General features: G+C 34.6%; 1 protein-coding gene and 1 long non-coding RNA gene across 2 annotated transcripts in view; both read left to right on the top strand.

The window, feature by feature from the left end:
- The window catches only part of LOC140598871 (uncharacterized), a 31,079-nt gene extending 26,059 nt beyond the window's left edge, over positions 1-5,020 (top strand). Inside the window, exon 2 of the long non-coding RNA XR_012001422.1 lies at positions 4,674-5,020. This is a non-coding gene — a long non-coding RNA (uncharacterized lncRNA). The remainder of the gene's footprint in view (positions 1-4,673) is intronic.
- The window catches only part of DPP10 (dipeptidyl peptidase like 10), a 1,540,096-nt gene that overhangs the window by 169,869 nt on the left and 1,353,735 nt on the right, over positions 1-16,492 (top strand). The gene's annotated exons all lie outside the window — the stretch shown is intronic.

Here is a 16,492-nt window from a genome sequence, read left to right as displayed (position 1 = left end):
ACAATGAAACAAAGTCAGGAAAAGCCTGCTCTTTCTGGTTCTGAGATCCCAGCGACCTCCAACTCATGATTCCTGAGAAGAGGCACTAACTTGGATACTGTCATTGCCAACATTTTGTCATTGTCAATGTTTTCAAAAAGTGGCAAGTTTCTCAGCATCCCCCAGTGCATGCTAGTAGCATGTAGTTCACTAGAAATATTTGTATGAGGTTTCAAAAGTATACTGAGTGGTAGTATTTATCTTACTGAAGCCAGGAGTACAATAATTTTATGTAGTTTGTGTATCAATAAGCATTGGGAATCAAGGCAGTGAAGGACAGGTTTGACAATCACTAAAATTATGGTTGTATACCTGAGTACAAAACCATAAAATCCCTTGAAGAGAAAGGAAGCCTGAATATGGGTGTAAATATACAGGTAGGAAAAGGATCCCATTTGAAACAACTGCAAAATAATTATAATGTAAACATTTATGACTATCTGTTCCATGTTAGCAAATGAAGAAAGAAGAAGATCGAATTTTAGCTGAATTAGATTATTTGCATACCTAAAATCACCTCAAGGGAAATAAAAAAGAGTAGAAAATGTTGGTTGATAGGTCTTAATGAATTCACACTTAGGAAATTGGATTGTAGTTTTGTTTTGTGTTTAATACCTTGGCAGGGCAGACTGGGTAGTCTCCTAAACTTTCAGAATGTGATGGGAAGCTGGGGAGAAAAAGGCATAACTTGGAAAGTGTTTACCAAATTACAGTAGTCTAAGGGAAAAGGTATTTACTAAAGAGAAGGGACAATAAGCCTGATGGTGGGAGAGAGGGAGAGGAGGAGTAAAGAAGGAAGACCATGGGGCAAGGAGAAAGAGACGGAAAGAGATGGACACATGGGGGGTATAGAGAGGGATAAATAAGGAAGATAAAAGACATTCTAACCCTTCAACAAGGTCAGCAAATTAACTTTCATGCAGAAAGCTGTCAAGAATAAAAAGCTTCCTCCTCAGAAAATAGGAGGTAAAGAGAAACAAGAGAGACTTTTTCTTCTCTCTCTTCATCAGTCTTCTCTCTGCCATTTAGATTTTGTCATGCCCCAGTGCTAAATGGCAGGTGGAGGACAGTCCTACCCAAAAGGAGACCAGGAGACAGGAGTTTGTGTTCCAGAACAGTGGGGACAGGGCCCAGTGTTAGATTACCCATGGCCTCATGAGCTCTGACAGAGTCTGGGATCTGTTTCATAGTTAACATGGTACGATTGTGGGGTGTTACATAGGGGAGCAATAGAATCACATTTTTATTTTAGAGATGTTATTTTGGCAGGATTATGGGAGATTGGAGAGGGCAGTTACCTTAATTCTACCCGTAATTTTATTTTTATTTTTATTTTATTTTATTATTTTATTTTATTATTTTTTTTTTGTGATGAGCTCTCTGATTCTTGGTATTTCATGCCACCCTGAAGCAGTGGGCGTTCTTTTTCTGTCCTCTGGTTCTCCAAAAATGGTCCTATAAAATGTTAAAAGAACACTGTGAGAGACACCAAAGAACGGCATGCCAGTATACTTTTTCTAAAATACCATTTATATCAAATCATTTTCTGCTGCAAAACTTTAAATTCCTGATTCCTCATTGAAGGCTCTTTATCCCAACAGCTGCATACTCTCCTCACTCTGCTGTCCCCTTGTACCTGAGGCATTTCCCATCCATCTTTCCCCAACTCTGCTTTCTTAGGAAATTGATCTACTTATTCCCCTAATAGGTCAGCTGTATTGACGTGCCTTTCTCTTTTTGGGAGGCTCCTTCCACTTGACTTCTCTAATCCAAGCACTACCCAATCTTTAAAGCCCATACCAAATGTTTTTACCTTTAAGGAAGCAAAATAAACTGGGAGAAACAATATGAATCCTGAGAACAAGTGTATCTGGATTCAATACTAGCTAACAGTACAATGTCACCACCAGGATGTTGCCATTGATAAGGTCAAAATAGAGAACGTATCCACCACCACAAGATCTCCTGTTGCCATTTTATAGCCACATCCACTTCCTTCATATTCCAGTTCATTCCTTGACCCCTGGCAAACCAACAGTCTATTCTCTATATATGTAATTTTAAAACTGTTACATAAATGGAGTTATACAGTATGTAACATTTTCGGGTTAGGGTTTTTTTATTCAGTGTAATGCTCTGGAGATTTTGCTGTTGAATATGGATCCATGATATGAATGTAACACGGTTTAACTTTGCCCCCACTGAAGGACATCTGGGTTATTTCTGGTTTGGCTAATATACAAATACAAATACAAGCTTCTATAAACTTTATGTGCAGGTTTTTGCATGAACACTTCTCCATGTCTCTGGGTTAAATACCTGAGAGGATGATTGTTTAGTTGTATGGTAGTTGTCTTTTTTTGTTTTCTAAGAAACTGCCAAATACATACAATCATTTAATGAGTGATCCCATTTCTCTACATCCTCACTAGTGTTTAGTGTGTCACTTTTTTTTATTTTATCTATTCTTATGGGTGTATAGTGATATCTCATTGTGGTTTCAATTTGCATTTAGTTAAGGGCTAATTTGTTGAATCATGTGCTTATTTGCCATTTGTTTTTCTTTTGTCATGAGATGTTTCTTCATATCTCTTGCCCCTTTTCTAATTGGATTGTTGCCTTTTTTTTTTTTCTGTTGAGTTTTGAGAGTTCTTTTTATATATTGTAGTTCTTTGTCAGATATGTGGTTTACAAATATTTTCTCTTAGTCTGTAGCTTATCAATAGGGTCTTTCACAAAACAATTTTTTTTTGTAATGAAGCCCAGTTTATCAAAAAGTTTTTAAAAGATTTTATTTGAGGGAGAGAGAGAGAGAGAGAGAGAGCGCTAGTGTGTGCATACAAGTGGTCGGGGAGGGGCACAGAGAGGGAGAAGCAAACTAGTGTCTTTATCTGATTTGATATCAATGTAATGCTAGTTTTGTAAAATGAGTTGAAAAGTGTTCCTCTTTTCTGGAATTGATTGTCTAGAATTGGTATTAATTCTTTAAACAATGATAGAATTGTCCAGTAGAACTACATGTGCCTGGAGATTTCTATTTTGGGTGTTTCTATTATAAATTAAATTTTCTTAGAATTTACAAAGCTATTTATTTCTTTCATTAATGAGTTGAGGTAGTTTGTATTTTTCAAGTAATTCAACTGTTTTGTCTAATTGTCAAATTAAAGTGTCCATAGTGGTTTATAGTATTCCTCTGTTGTTTTGTTGTCTACAAGGTCTGTAGTGATATTCCCTGTCTCAAATCTAGTATTGGTATTTGTCTTCTTTTATTTCTTTGTTAGTGTTGCTGGAGATTTGTCAGTTTTATTTTTAAATAAAGAATCAACATTTTGTTTCATTGATTTTGTGTTCTCTTTTTTTTTAGTGATTTCTGCTTATTTTTATTTATTTTGTTGCTTTGTGTTTTTCTTTTTTTCTTTTTTTTTTCTTTTTTTTTTTCTTTTTTTTCTTAAGATGAGAGTATATATTATTGATTTGAGCCTTTTTTTTTTCTTTTTAAATATATACTTTTGGTACTATATATTCCTCACTGAACAGTGATTTACTTATATTCCACAAATTTTGATACTTTGCATTTTCATTTTTATTCGGTTAAATGTATTTTTTGATTTCTCTTTATATTTCTTCTTTGGCATACGGATTATTTAGAAATATGCTGTTTAGTTTCCAATTATTTGGAGATTTTATATCTCTTTGTTACTGAATTCTATTTTGAGTCCATTGTAGTCACTGAAAACAATCTGCCTCTTAAGTTTTTAAAAATTTGTTGAGGTTTGTTTTATGGCCAGGATATAGTCTGCATTGTTATATATTCCATTGATACTTGGGAAGAATGTGTACCATGGGTGGAATATTTTATAAATGCCAGTTTGACCTTGTTGGTTGATATTTGTGTGAATTCTTCTAAATTCTTATTTTTTGTCTAGTTATATCATTTGTTAGAATTGTTGAAGTCTCCAAATAGCATTGTGGATTTGTCTATTTCTTCTTTCAGTTATTAGTATTTGCTTTACAAATTTGGGGCTGTGTTGTTTGGTGCATACACATTTATGATTGCTATGCCCTCTTGGTGGATTGACCCTTTCATCATTATACATATCCTTCTCTGTCTCTGGTAATTTTCTTTCCTCTCAAGTTTATTTTATCTGATATTAATATAGCTATTCCTGCTTTCCTTTGTTTTCATAATATTTTTCCATCTGTTTACCTTTTGTCTACCTGTATTATGTTTGAAGTGAGTTTCTTTTAGCAAACATACAGTTGTGTCAATTTTTCTCAAATCCACATTGCCAATGTCTGTCTTTTAATTGATATATTTGGGCCAATTATATTTAATGTAATTATTAATATGTTAATTTTACATATTTTATTTTTTGTTTTCTGTTTTTGTTTTTGTGGGTTTTTTAAAAAAATTTTACTTCTTGGTTTTCTTTTTCTGCCTTCCTCTGGATTACTTATATTTTTTAGAATTCCATTTTCTTTTGCCTGTATTTTGGATATATCTCAATGTACAGCATTTTTAGTCCTCTTTTTTTTTTTCACCTTTATCAAAGATTAGTTGACCATATAGTTATGGATCCATTCCTAGATTTTCTATTTTGTTGCATTGATCTATGTGTCTGCTTTTGTGACAGGTGGTGTCAGGAAAACTGGACAGCAACATGTGGAAGAATGAAATCAGGCCACTTTCTTACACCATACACAAAAATTAATTCAAAACGGATGAAAGACCTAAATGTGAGACAGGAAACCATCAAAATCCTAGAAGTGAACACAGGTGGCAATCTATTTGACCACAGCTATAGCAATTTCTTATGAGATACATCACTGGAGGCAAGGAAAGCTAAGGAAAAAAGGAACTATTCATCAAAATAAGAAGCTTTTTCATAGCAAAGGAAATAGTCAATGAAACTTAAAGGCAGCCTTTGGAATGGGAGACGGTATTTGTAAATGACATCTAATAAAGGGCTAATATTCAAAATCTATAAAGAATTTATCAAACTCAACACTCCCAAAAACAATAATCAAGTTGAGACATGGGCAGAAGACATGAATAGACCTTTTTCCAAACAAGATATCCGGATGGCTAATGGACACATGAAAAGATACTTAACATCATCCATCAGGGAAATACAAATCAAAACCATGATGAGATACCACCTTACATTTGTCAGAATGGGTAAAATTAACATAGCAAAGAGTAGATGTCAGTGAGGATGCAGAGAAAGGGGAGCCATCTTACACTGTTGGTGGGAATGCAAACTGGTGCAACCATTGTGGAAAACAGTATGGAGGTTCCTCAAAAATTAATAGAACTACCCTATGACCCAGTAATTATACTACTAGGTATTTATCCAAAGGATACAAAAATACAGAATCAAAAGGGTAAATGCACCCTGATGTTTATAGCAGCATTATTGACAATAGCCAAATCTCCATCAACTGATGAACGGATAAAGAAAATGTGCAATATATATATATATATATATATATATATATATATATATATATATACACACACACAACAGAATATTATTCAGCCATCAAAAAGAACAAAATCTTGACATTTGCACAAATGTGGATGGAGCTACAGTGTATTATGCTAAGCAAAATAAGTCAGAGAAAGACAGATACCGTATGATTTCACCCATATGTGGAATTTAAGTAACAAAATGGATGAACAAAAGGGAAGGGAAAGAAAAAAAGGAGAGAAGCAAAAAATAGGATACTCGTAATAATAGAGAACAAACTGAGGGTTGATGGAGGGAGGTGGGTGAGAGATGGGCTAAATGAGTGATGGATATTAGGGAGGGCTATTGCTATGATGAACACTGGGTATTAAATGTAAGTGAAGAATCACCAAATTCTACCTTAAAACAATATTATACTATATGTTAACTAGAATTTAAATAAAAATTTGAGGGGAAAAAAACCCTTTTACTTCCTTTTGTTATGTTATTTTTGGTTAAAATTTTGTTTAGTTTGACTATATAAGGAGTTATATAAGATCTGCAAACATACGATGTTGATACCTGTGTGTGTTTGTGTATAATACAAAATTTTTTTTATTTTTAGTAAACTTTCTTTTGTAGAGCAGTTTTAGGTTTGCAGAAAAATTGAGTGGAAAGTATAGAGAGTTTCCATATAGCATGTGTCCTCACACATGCACAGCCTACTCCACTGTCAACATCTCATACCAGTGATCCTTTTGTTGAAATGAATGGACCTACACTATCACATTATTATGACCCAATATATATAGTTTACTTTAGAATAACTCTTGGTGTTGTAAATTCTATGGATTTGGACAAACTTATTATGAAAAGTATACACATTGTAGTCTGTATTGAATCATTCTTGGCCCTAAAAATCTTCTATGCTCTTCCTATTCATCTCCCAACCTCTGGCTAAACCACTTTAAAAAATATATGTATATATCGTTTTGCCTTTTATAGAATGTCATGTAACTGAAGTCATAGAGGATGTAGCCTTTTCATATTGGTTCTTTCACTTAGTAATTTGCTTTTAAATTTCTTCCATGTCTTTTCATGGCTTGATAGCTCATTTTTTTTTATCACTGATTAATATTCCATTATCTGAATACATCACAGTTTATTTATCCATTCACCTACTGAAGGACATCTTGATTGCTTCTAAGTTTTGGCAATTGTGAATAAACCACTATAAACATCCATGTGCAGGTTTTTGTGTGGATATACATTTTCAACTCCTTTGGGTAAATACCAAGAAATGCAATTGCTACATCATATGGTAAGTGTATGTATAATTTTGTAAGAAACTGCCAAACTATCTTCCAAAGTGTCTTTACCATTTTGCTTTCCCACCAGCAATGTGTGAGAGTTCTTATTCTACATTCTCTCCAACACTTGGAGCTATCAGTGTTCTGAGTTTTGGTCATTCTTTTTTTAAAAAATATATTTTTTTAAGATTTTTATTTGAGAGATAGAGTTTGTGCATGTGAGAGCATGAGCAGGGGGGAGAGGTGGAGGGAGAGGTAGAAGCAGACTCCCCACTGAGCAGGAAGCCTAATGCAGGGCTCAATCCCAGATGCTTAACTGGCTGAGCCACCCAGGCTCCCCAGGGTTTTGATCATTCTGATTGGTGGATATTTTGCCCACTTTTTGGTTGAGTAGTTTATTTCCTTATTGAGCCTTAAGAGTTCTTTGTATCTTTTGGATACAGATACTGCTTTTACAAATATTTCTCACAATCTATGGCTTGTTTTTTTATTCTTTGGACACTGTCTTTCACAGAGTATAAGTTTTTAATTTTTAAAAAATATTTTACTCATTTATTTCACAGAGAGCACAAAGCACAAGCAGGGGGAGTAGCAGGCAGAGGGAGAGGGAGAAGCAGGCTCCCCGCTGAGCAGGGGGACCTGATTCAGGGTTTGATTCCAGGACCCTGGGATCATGACCTGAGTGGAAGGCAGAAACTTAACTGATTAAACCGCCCAAATACCCCTAAGTTTTTAATTTTAATGAAATATGGCTTATCAATTATTTCTTTCATGGGATAAATACCTTTGCATTTTATCTAAAATGTTATCACCATATCCAAAATCATCCAGGTTTCCTCCTCAGTTACTATATTTTTCAAATCCAACATTTCCATGTGGGTCTTCTTTATATCTTCTATTTCTTTGTGGTGAATTCCTATTTCTTTACTGAGATTTTGTATCTTTTTCATTTGAAGCATGTGTAGAATAGCTCATTGAAGCATTTTTTTTTTATCATGGCTGCTTTAATATCTTTGTCAGATGATCCAGTATTTCTGTCATCTCAATATTGTCACTTTGGTCATTCAGTTTGAGAGCTATCTAATTATTAGTATGATGAGTGGTTTTCGATTGAAATCTGAACATTTTTCATATTTTGTTATAAGACTGAGTTTTATTTAAACCTTTTCTTTTAGGCTTTCTTTATTTATGCTGTCAGGAAAAGGGAGTGGTGCTGCCTCAGTTATTGCTAAATGGAGGCAGAAGTCCAGCTTCCCTATTTGTTTCTATTTGCACTGAATGGGTGGACTGTTTAGTACCACCAGGTGAAGCTGGGAATTCTGGCTCTCCCCATAGTCTCCACTATCTGATCAGTGTGGCTGCCTTGTTACTATTGGATAATGGTGAGGAACTGGATTTTTCCAGTAGGCTTCTGATGAAACCACCTCATTATTACTAGATGGACATGAAGTTTAGGCTCAAGGTCTACACTGACACCCTGGTGGGGGTGGCTTAATACCAGCTGGTGCAGATAAAAGTTCAGACTCTTGTTAGCCTACCTGCCATCACCCTTGTGGGTTTTGGAGTGTTCTGTTACTACCTTATGAGTGTGGAAGTCTAGGCTCCCCGTTCAGTCATTGTTGGTGCATATGATGACACCATGGTTTTCTCTGTGGTGTTTGGCTGGAATAGAGTAGCTATTGCCTAAAGTTTTACTGTCTCGCTAGGCCACCCTTCCCCTTGTGACTTGGCTAGAGACTTTTGTTTGTTGGTGGATTTTTTTTTTTCATCTGAATATGTTGGTATTTCTGGGTTGCTGACATCATCAGCTCTAAGTCCAGAATATAAAAGACTGAAACAAAACCTAGAGAGCTCATCAGTGTGATGTTCTTTGGGTCTCCATGTCATCAGGTGGTTTGCCTTATTTTCTTATTGTCTGATGTTTGTTTTATATAAAATATCCAGGGTTATAGTTATACTTAGTGAGTAGACTAGGTAAAAGCATATCTAGTCTATCTTCCTGGAAATGTGAATTTTCTATGATAATATTTATGTGAAGTGTCTATAAAATAGCTTGAGCTAAATAAAAGTGTGTTGGGATCATTTACTAAAACATTAACTTGTATTTCTCCTTCCTGTGTTCTTTCTTTTGTCTTTCTCATTTCAATAGGATTCACTATTTGTCAGATCCCTGAGGACCTTAAAATCTTCATATTTTATGAATGAATCATGATGCTAGACTAAAGGTGCGATCCATAAAAGTATCTAGAATCTGAATATAAATATAAATAACAAAGACCCAGAGCAAATGATCAGAATGTAGCTTGATTTGGTGAGTCCTATTTGAAAACAAACAAACACACAAAAAGATTTATTTAGATAATGGAAGTTGGGGAAATGGGACTTTGGTTTGCTTGTTCAGTTGTTTTTTTTTTTTATTTTTAATTACTGCCAATTTTCTCCCCTTTCTTCTGTTTTCACAGTTTCTCTTGCCAGCCTTTCTGAATTTTTAGAAAATACTTTTCTGTTTTCTTTAATGTATCTTACATAAATGTTATCTTTACCGCTGCTAAGGTTTTAGTTTTCTAAAAATTAACCTCTCAATATGATTATCAAACCTGGAAGTGGTCACATTATTAGAAACATCAGAAAAGGGATAAAAAGTATAAGTCAGGAAACAGACTTTTTTTAAAACTTATTTTTGTTGAAGAGTTTTTCTCCCCCAAAACAGCAACAATTATGCAAGTCATTACTTACATAAAAACATTGTATAAGCAGCATGTATTTTTGTGTTTTCATTCTAATTCAATTCCTGCAATTTAAAAATAATGCTTATTCTTTCTCTTAAAATTAAAGGCATGCCTATGTTCATTATGGAGAATGTGAAAACTATAAAAAAGTACAAAAAGCACACACAACAAAAACCCTTGATAATTTCACCCATTTTCTCCCCAGACAAGAAGAGAAGTTTGTGTAAGAAGGCAGATGACACTATATAGAGGTCTCTATGGACAATGAGTCTAGTTCTCAGCCTTGAAATTACAGGCACCTGGTTTTCTTAACACACTTGGAATGGGTCTATATCTTAGGAAGAAATGTAAATGAAGTGTTCCCAGAAACCTGTTGTATAAAATCAGAGTATCAGTTGACTGATTTCCAAAAAGAGATATAGAGGAGACTGGACATGTATGTGCTCTAACCAGAATATTGCCTCCCGGTTTGTTTGGTTTAAGGGGAGGAATACATATGCACATTGCTTTGTGAAGCTAGAATCAAACTAGTATTTGATTTCTATAATTTTTGAAGGAAACTAGGTTACTCCAGTCTGACAAATCTATCCTTTCTATGTGTGTACACCTGCAAAGTGGTAAGAAGAGGCGGTCTTTTTGTTGTCGATTTTTCTGTGTGGACTATATTTTCTGTGCTTTCTTTCCCTCTAAATAGTAAAAAAAAAAAAAAAAAAAATATTTATATTATATTTTAAAATCCATTTAAAAAATAGACTTTCAGTTTAAGATAGTATATTAAAAAGTACATGCTTTTCTTCCCTCCTTTCTGCCACTCCCATTAGTATTATAGTAAATAATAAAAGGCATACAGCCAGAAGATCAAAGAGGTCCATCTGCTTATGCGAGAACTTAATATAATTGCTGGAAGACAGAAAAAATGTTCTCTGATGATGAAGTGGAGAAAGATGCAGATGAAATACATGGAGTTTGCCTCAGAGGAAAGTGTCTATCTCCTTGGCAGGATTCCAAGAAAGGACGAGGTTTAAGACTTAGGAGGTAGAGGGAAGTGAGTGTTGTCAAGTGGTTTGACAACAGGGCTCGTAGGTCAATACACATAATTTAAAAATTGGCATCCCTCATCCATACCTGATGTTTAGAGTGTGAAGGCAACCCTGGCACTTCCCCAGAAATCTTTCTCCAGTGATCAAATGACCCACTTCCCACCACCCCTCTGTGAAACTTTCTGCTGACCCACAGCTCTATGCTGGATGCTAGTCCATTCATTTCTTCACCTGTGAGCACAGATCCCAAAGATGGAAGGCAACTGAAGAAAGCTTAAAGCCTGGAAAAAAAGGGAGAGGGGACAGGATTTTGGAAAATCCTATGAATTAGTTACACTTTTCTCTTTTATAGAGTAAATAATGTCAAATATTGAAAAATCAAGCATTAAAAAACATTTAATCAAAGGCATTAGTAGACATTTATATCAAAAATAAGTAGACTAAAATTATGAATACAAAACTGAAATAATTAAAAATGGGTACTTTTAGGTACTGAAATAAGGACAAGTTGAAGGGAGGAGACATTTTTGATAAAAACCTTTCTGTGTTTCTTGAATTAAAAAAGATAAACCTCATTTTGGGTAAAAACTGACTAAAGTATTTAATCTGCAAAACAAATTTTTAAACAACAGGTGACTAGAAGAAGGCATATTGCCTATATATTTCTCTCACTTTTGAAGCTTGAACTACTCTTTGTAAGAGGAGTATCTAACAAAATATCTGGCACTTCAAAGATCCTCAAAATGCATTCACTGAATGGATGATGTTAGCATTTTTAAATTTTTTCTTTCCTCATTCACATATGCCTTAATTTTTGTTTAAGTAATTTAGAATTTAGATCTGGATTATTATTCATATTTTTATTCAGGTGGGTTTTTTTAAACCTTTTAAACCCAGTGGTTAATTGTTTCGGTGATCATAGCTCATCCTTTTAAAGTCACAATAAAAAAACAACTTTATTCTTGAATGTCAATTTTGAGTGTTTGTACTGGCTGGTGCTTGTCTTTCAATAAGTGTCTCAGGCTACTTAGGTATTAGAATTGTTTTACTCCTTATATACCTGAAAATAAAAATTTGTAGTATTTCCACACAAATGACAATTTGAATGAATACAGATCGCTTTAGGTATCAGCTTTTTACCTAAAATTCTACACTATTATATTTCATATTGTGAAAGACAAGTCTGAATATAGCTAAAATTTGGTTCTGTTGTGATCTTTCTGCTGATCCTTGAGTACCTATAGGATTCTTTTTTTAAATTTAAACTCAATTAGCCAACATATACTATCTCGTTAGTTTCAGATATAGAGTTCAATAATTCATTAGTTGCGTATAACACCCAGTGCTCAAAATATCATATCACATACCTATAGGATTCTTTCTGGGGATCTATGGTTAAAACTTTTCTAAGTAAGTCTGTTTTCATTAAATTGCCCAGGTTCTTGGTGAAAACCTATTGCTTTGCCAAAATGTGGTAGCAGCACAAATCTCAAATTGAATACCACCAGGCTGTTGATCTTCTCAGCTTAGAAGGGCCTTGTTTTCACTCTTATAAGAGTATGGCTACTTTATATGACCATGGCTTACTAACTTGATAACTTTTCCTTTAGCTAACTACCCATAGGGGAAACCAATTCATACAGAATGGTTGTGATTTTTAGTGCAGGAAATTTGTTTAAGGTATGCCAGAGAATTTGGTAACCTGTCAGTAAGTGGAAGCAAAGAACTCATGTACAGTTCCACAGGACTGTGTCTTGTTGGATCCTCTACTTTTAGTCTGAGTGGCCCTGGTATTCTTGATACTTTTTGAATGTCTTGCTGCCTCGCACTGAATCAAAAAATACGTTTAACAAAAGTAAAGACAATACCTACTAATTGTCTGCAGCCCACATAGTGGGACACATAGAGGGTGTTTAATTAATTTTGACTGATTTTGACAGATGTGCTAATTATTCACTTGGATAGATATAGTCTTGAAGAGTGTCCCAGTGTGAACCTAAGCTGTAGTTACCTATAATTCAGGCATGGTTTGAAACATTATGTGGATACATCAAGCCTCCAAGGCCTTTTAACATGACGTTCCTAGGACTTTGCTCCTCAGGGAATGGTTTAGGGACCAGCAACATTGAGACCACCTGGGAGACTGTTAGCAGTAAATCAAATTTCTCCTCATGTTCTACTGGATCAGAAACTACATATTAGATTTTGACAAACACTGTCCTTGGAGATTCCTGAAACAAATACATCCCAGAGAAAGAACTGACCAGGTAAAAACTTTGGACTTTCCAAGCTCTCTTTTCCAGGGTTGGATAGGAGGAGCCCAGTAAAACAGGGGAAGTTAAAATTCGCATGGAATTTGAATTCAGCAGTCTCCAGCAGCTTTGGTGCATGAGGCTTTGACAACTACAGAAGACAGTTCCCGAGCTCTTGGCAAGTGCCTGATGCCAATGACACTGGCATTGGTAGACATATTGGCCTCTGCACAGGGCATCATCTGCAGAGCCGCTGCTCTTGGCTTTGCAGCAACAAGAGGCTTCAACCCAGCAAGCTGGAGGAGGAGAGAGGAAAAGTACTGTCAGCCTTCTTTTGCCAAGAAGGCTAGTTTTTAGAGCACCGACTCACTTCCTACCTCACAGAGAAAATGGAGCCATCAGATGAGCGGCCTCTCATTTACAAAATTACTTTCATTTGCATCCATTCTTAACTGCTTTTATGTCTACATTCTGATTCTATCATGTTTTGTTTCTGAAGGATCACATGATTATCCCCTTACTTGTATCTTTAATGTTTGTCTTAACACTGGTAACTTCTGATAACATAAATAAATATAGTCACATATTTTCTTTAAAAAAATGGTTCCTTTGACTTCCATCTTCCCCACTAGTTATGCTTTCTCTTCCTTTATTATTTTTTTTATGAAATGCATTATTATTTTGAAGTGGGCTTATGAGTACTCTTAGCCTCTTAATGTTATTTGTTTATTTATGGCGGGTTTCTTTTTGGCTTTACTGAGATGTAACTGACACATAACATTGTGTAAGCTTAATGCATACAGAATAATGAGTTGATATATTTTTCCTTTTAAAAGTTGTTGCAATCATTGCTTTTATTTCTTTCATTTTATGGTTACTGATTTTAAGAGCTATGGAATATATCAATACAGAAAAATCACAAATCATATATGTATGACTAACCAATTTAGTTTAAATTATTCATTTTTTTTTCAGTTTTATAGAAATAGAATCATATATATTTTAATGTCTTAATTTTTTTACTCAACATTTTGTTTGAGACCCATCCATAATGTTTAATGTCACTATAGTTCATTTTCACTGTTGAATGGTATAATGTGTTGTATGTACACCGTAATCCACTTATCTATTCTCTAAGTGGACTGTTTCCAGTTTAGAATTACTATGAATAATGATTCTATTAACATGTTTGTACAAGTGTCCTGGTACACATATGTAAGAGTTTCTCTAGAGTATATTCCTGAAAATGGAACCGCTGAGTCATAGGTTTTATATCTTACATTTACTAGATAACAACAAACATTTTCCATTCCATTAACTATATTTAGTGTGTTATTTTTTCAACATCCTCACCAACATCTGATAGTGTCAAACTTTTTACTCTTTGTCAAGCTAGTGAATGTGCAATGATACTGAATAATATTTTTCTTATTTCCCTGATTATACGAAACTATACTTTTCATATATATCAGACTGCTTTTATACAAGGGAGTATACAACTTATTTGTGTATGAAAAAATTGAATAGTGTAGTTCTTACTAATTTATAGAAATTCTTTGTACATCTGGATACTTCAAGTTGTTTTCACTGCAAATGCCTTCCGCCTATCTGAACTGGTCTTTTTATTGTCTTTATGAACATAAGCTTTTAATTTTAATGCAGTTGAAAGTATCCATATTTTTCTTTATGGATAGTGCTTTTACATCTTGTTTAAGAAACTATGTTTTTTTTATCTAATACAATCTTTTTATTTTGCCTTTTGCATTTAGGTCTTTATCTAACCCTGCTGGTTACATATGAAATGAGGAAAGGAACCAATTTCATTTCTTTTTGTATGAATATCTAATTGTCTAAGAACTATTCATTGTAATGTCTGTTATCTTTCTACTTACCTGAAATGCCATCTCTGTTATATATCAGATATACATTATGGATAAATCTGTTTCTCTGCTTTTTGTTACATTGCTTTTTTTGTCCATACATATTTTATGACCAAGTTTAAAAATAATATTAAAATATAGTAGAGCAAACAGTCCCAGACCATTTTCTTAGGTCTCTTAGTTATCCTTGGTCCCTTTGCATTTCAAAATATTTTGTTTTTTAACTGACATCCTACATTATATTAATTTCAGACATATAACAAAATGACTCAATGTTTGTATATATTGTGAAATGGTCCCCCAAATTGTTCTTAATATCCATCACCGTACATAGTTATATAATTTTTTGTGATGAGCAATTTTGAGGTCTACTCTTAGCAGCCTTCAAATATGCAGTACATTATTATTAACTATAACCACTATACTTTACATAGTGGTTATAGTGCTTTACATCCCCATGACTTATTATATAAGTGGAAGTTCACCCATTTTATCTACCCCCACCTCCCTCTAACAACCACTGATCTGTTCTCTGCATCTATGAACTTGATTTTTATTTTTGTATTTTTTAGGTAATCACACATAAGTGAGGTCATATGGTATTTGTCTTTGTCTTATTTCACTTAGAACAATGGTCTCAAGGTCCATCCATGTTGTCGCAGATGGCAAAATTTCATTATTTTTTTATGGATTAATGATATCTGTGTGTGTGTGTATACATGGCACATTTTCTTTACCCATTCATCCATTGATGAAAATTTAGGTTGTCTCCACTGGACCTTAGCTATTGTAAATAAAGCTGTGGTTGTAAATCAATCTGTATGATTTCATTCCATTAAAATTTGTTGCTTGCTTTATGCCCTAATATTGGTCATCTTGGAAAATGACACCCTTAAAAAGAATATGTATCCTATAGTTGTTATGTGCTTTAAATTTGGGGGCCTGTAAATATAGTCTCTGATCATCAAAAATCATGGCTATCTGCCAGTTAAGACTGTGGATTCCTTCCTTCAGTATGCTTTAAAATGAAACTGTCCTTTGGAGTGTTGAATCACTAAAGACTTTGGTTTGGATATGAGAATGAGTTAATTACTAAGGGAATGGAATTTGTGATAAAGGAAGTAGCACTGACATGTGGTACACCTCAGAAGGGAAGATGTGTATGAATGTCTGTGGAGATTGAAAAAGCCAATACCTTGAGACGCCTGGGTGGCTCAGTGGTTGAGTGTGTCTGCCTTTGGCTCAGGTCATGATCCTGGGGTCCTGGGATCAAGTCCCACATCAGGCTCCCTGCAGGGAGCCTGCTTCTTCCTCTGCCTATATCTCTGCCTTTCTGTGTGTCTTTCATAAATAAATTTTTAAAAAGGCAAATACCTGAATGAAAGAGGAAAGACATTTTCAGGATTTGAAAAAGAATCCACAGTGAAAGGGAGATAGGAGTGCTTTAAAAGGCAAAGTCTGCTGACAGCCAGTCTACTTTACTTCCTTCTTTCCAGAAAATTCCATGTTCTCTCACTGTATAACAGTTGTGACTTCTATTTGGCAGTAATCATGTGAAAAAAGAGGGTTTCCTATTTGGGACACTCTTGCCTAAGGAATATGGGGAAAGTATTCAGAAAACAGCTAAAAGATTAAAGTATCAGAAGTACTTGTCCCTTTCCATCTGCTCTTGGCTAGTAATAATGCCACAGGCTGGATGGATTCTCTTCCTCTGTTTTCCCTGTGCCTGCAGTTTACTTGTATCCCCGCTTCTCTCCTCCAACTCCACGATGGCAGGAGAAAAGCACAGAGT

The sequence above is a fragment of the Vulpes vulpes genome, chromosome 5 (assembly GCF_048418805.1).
Source record: "Vulpes vulpes isolate BD-2025 chromosome 5, VulVul3, whole genome shotgun sequence".
NCBI classification, from domain to species: Eukaryota; Metazoa; Chordata; class Mammalia; order Carnivora; family Canidae; genus Vulpes; species Vulpes vulpes.
This window is presented reverse-complemented; position numbering and strand designations above follow the sequence as displayed.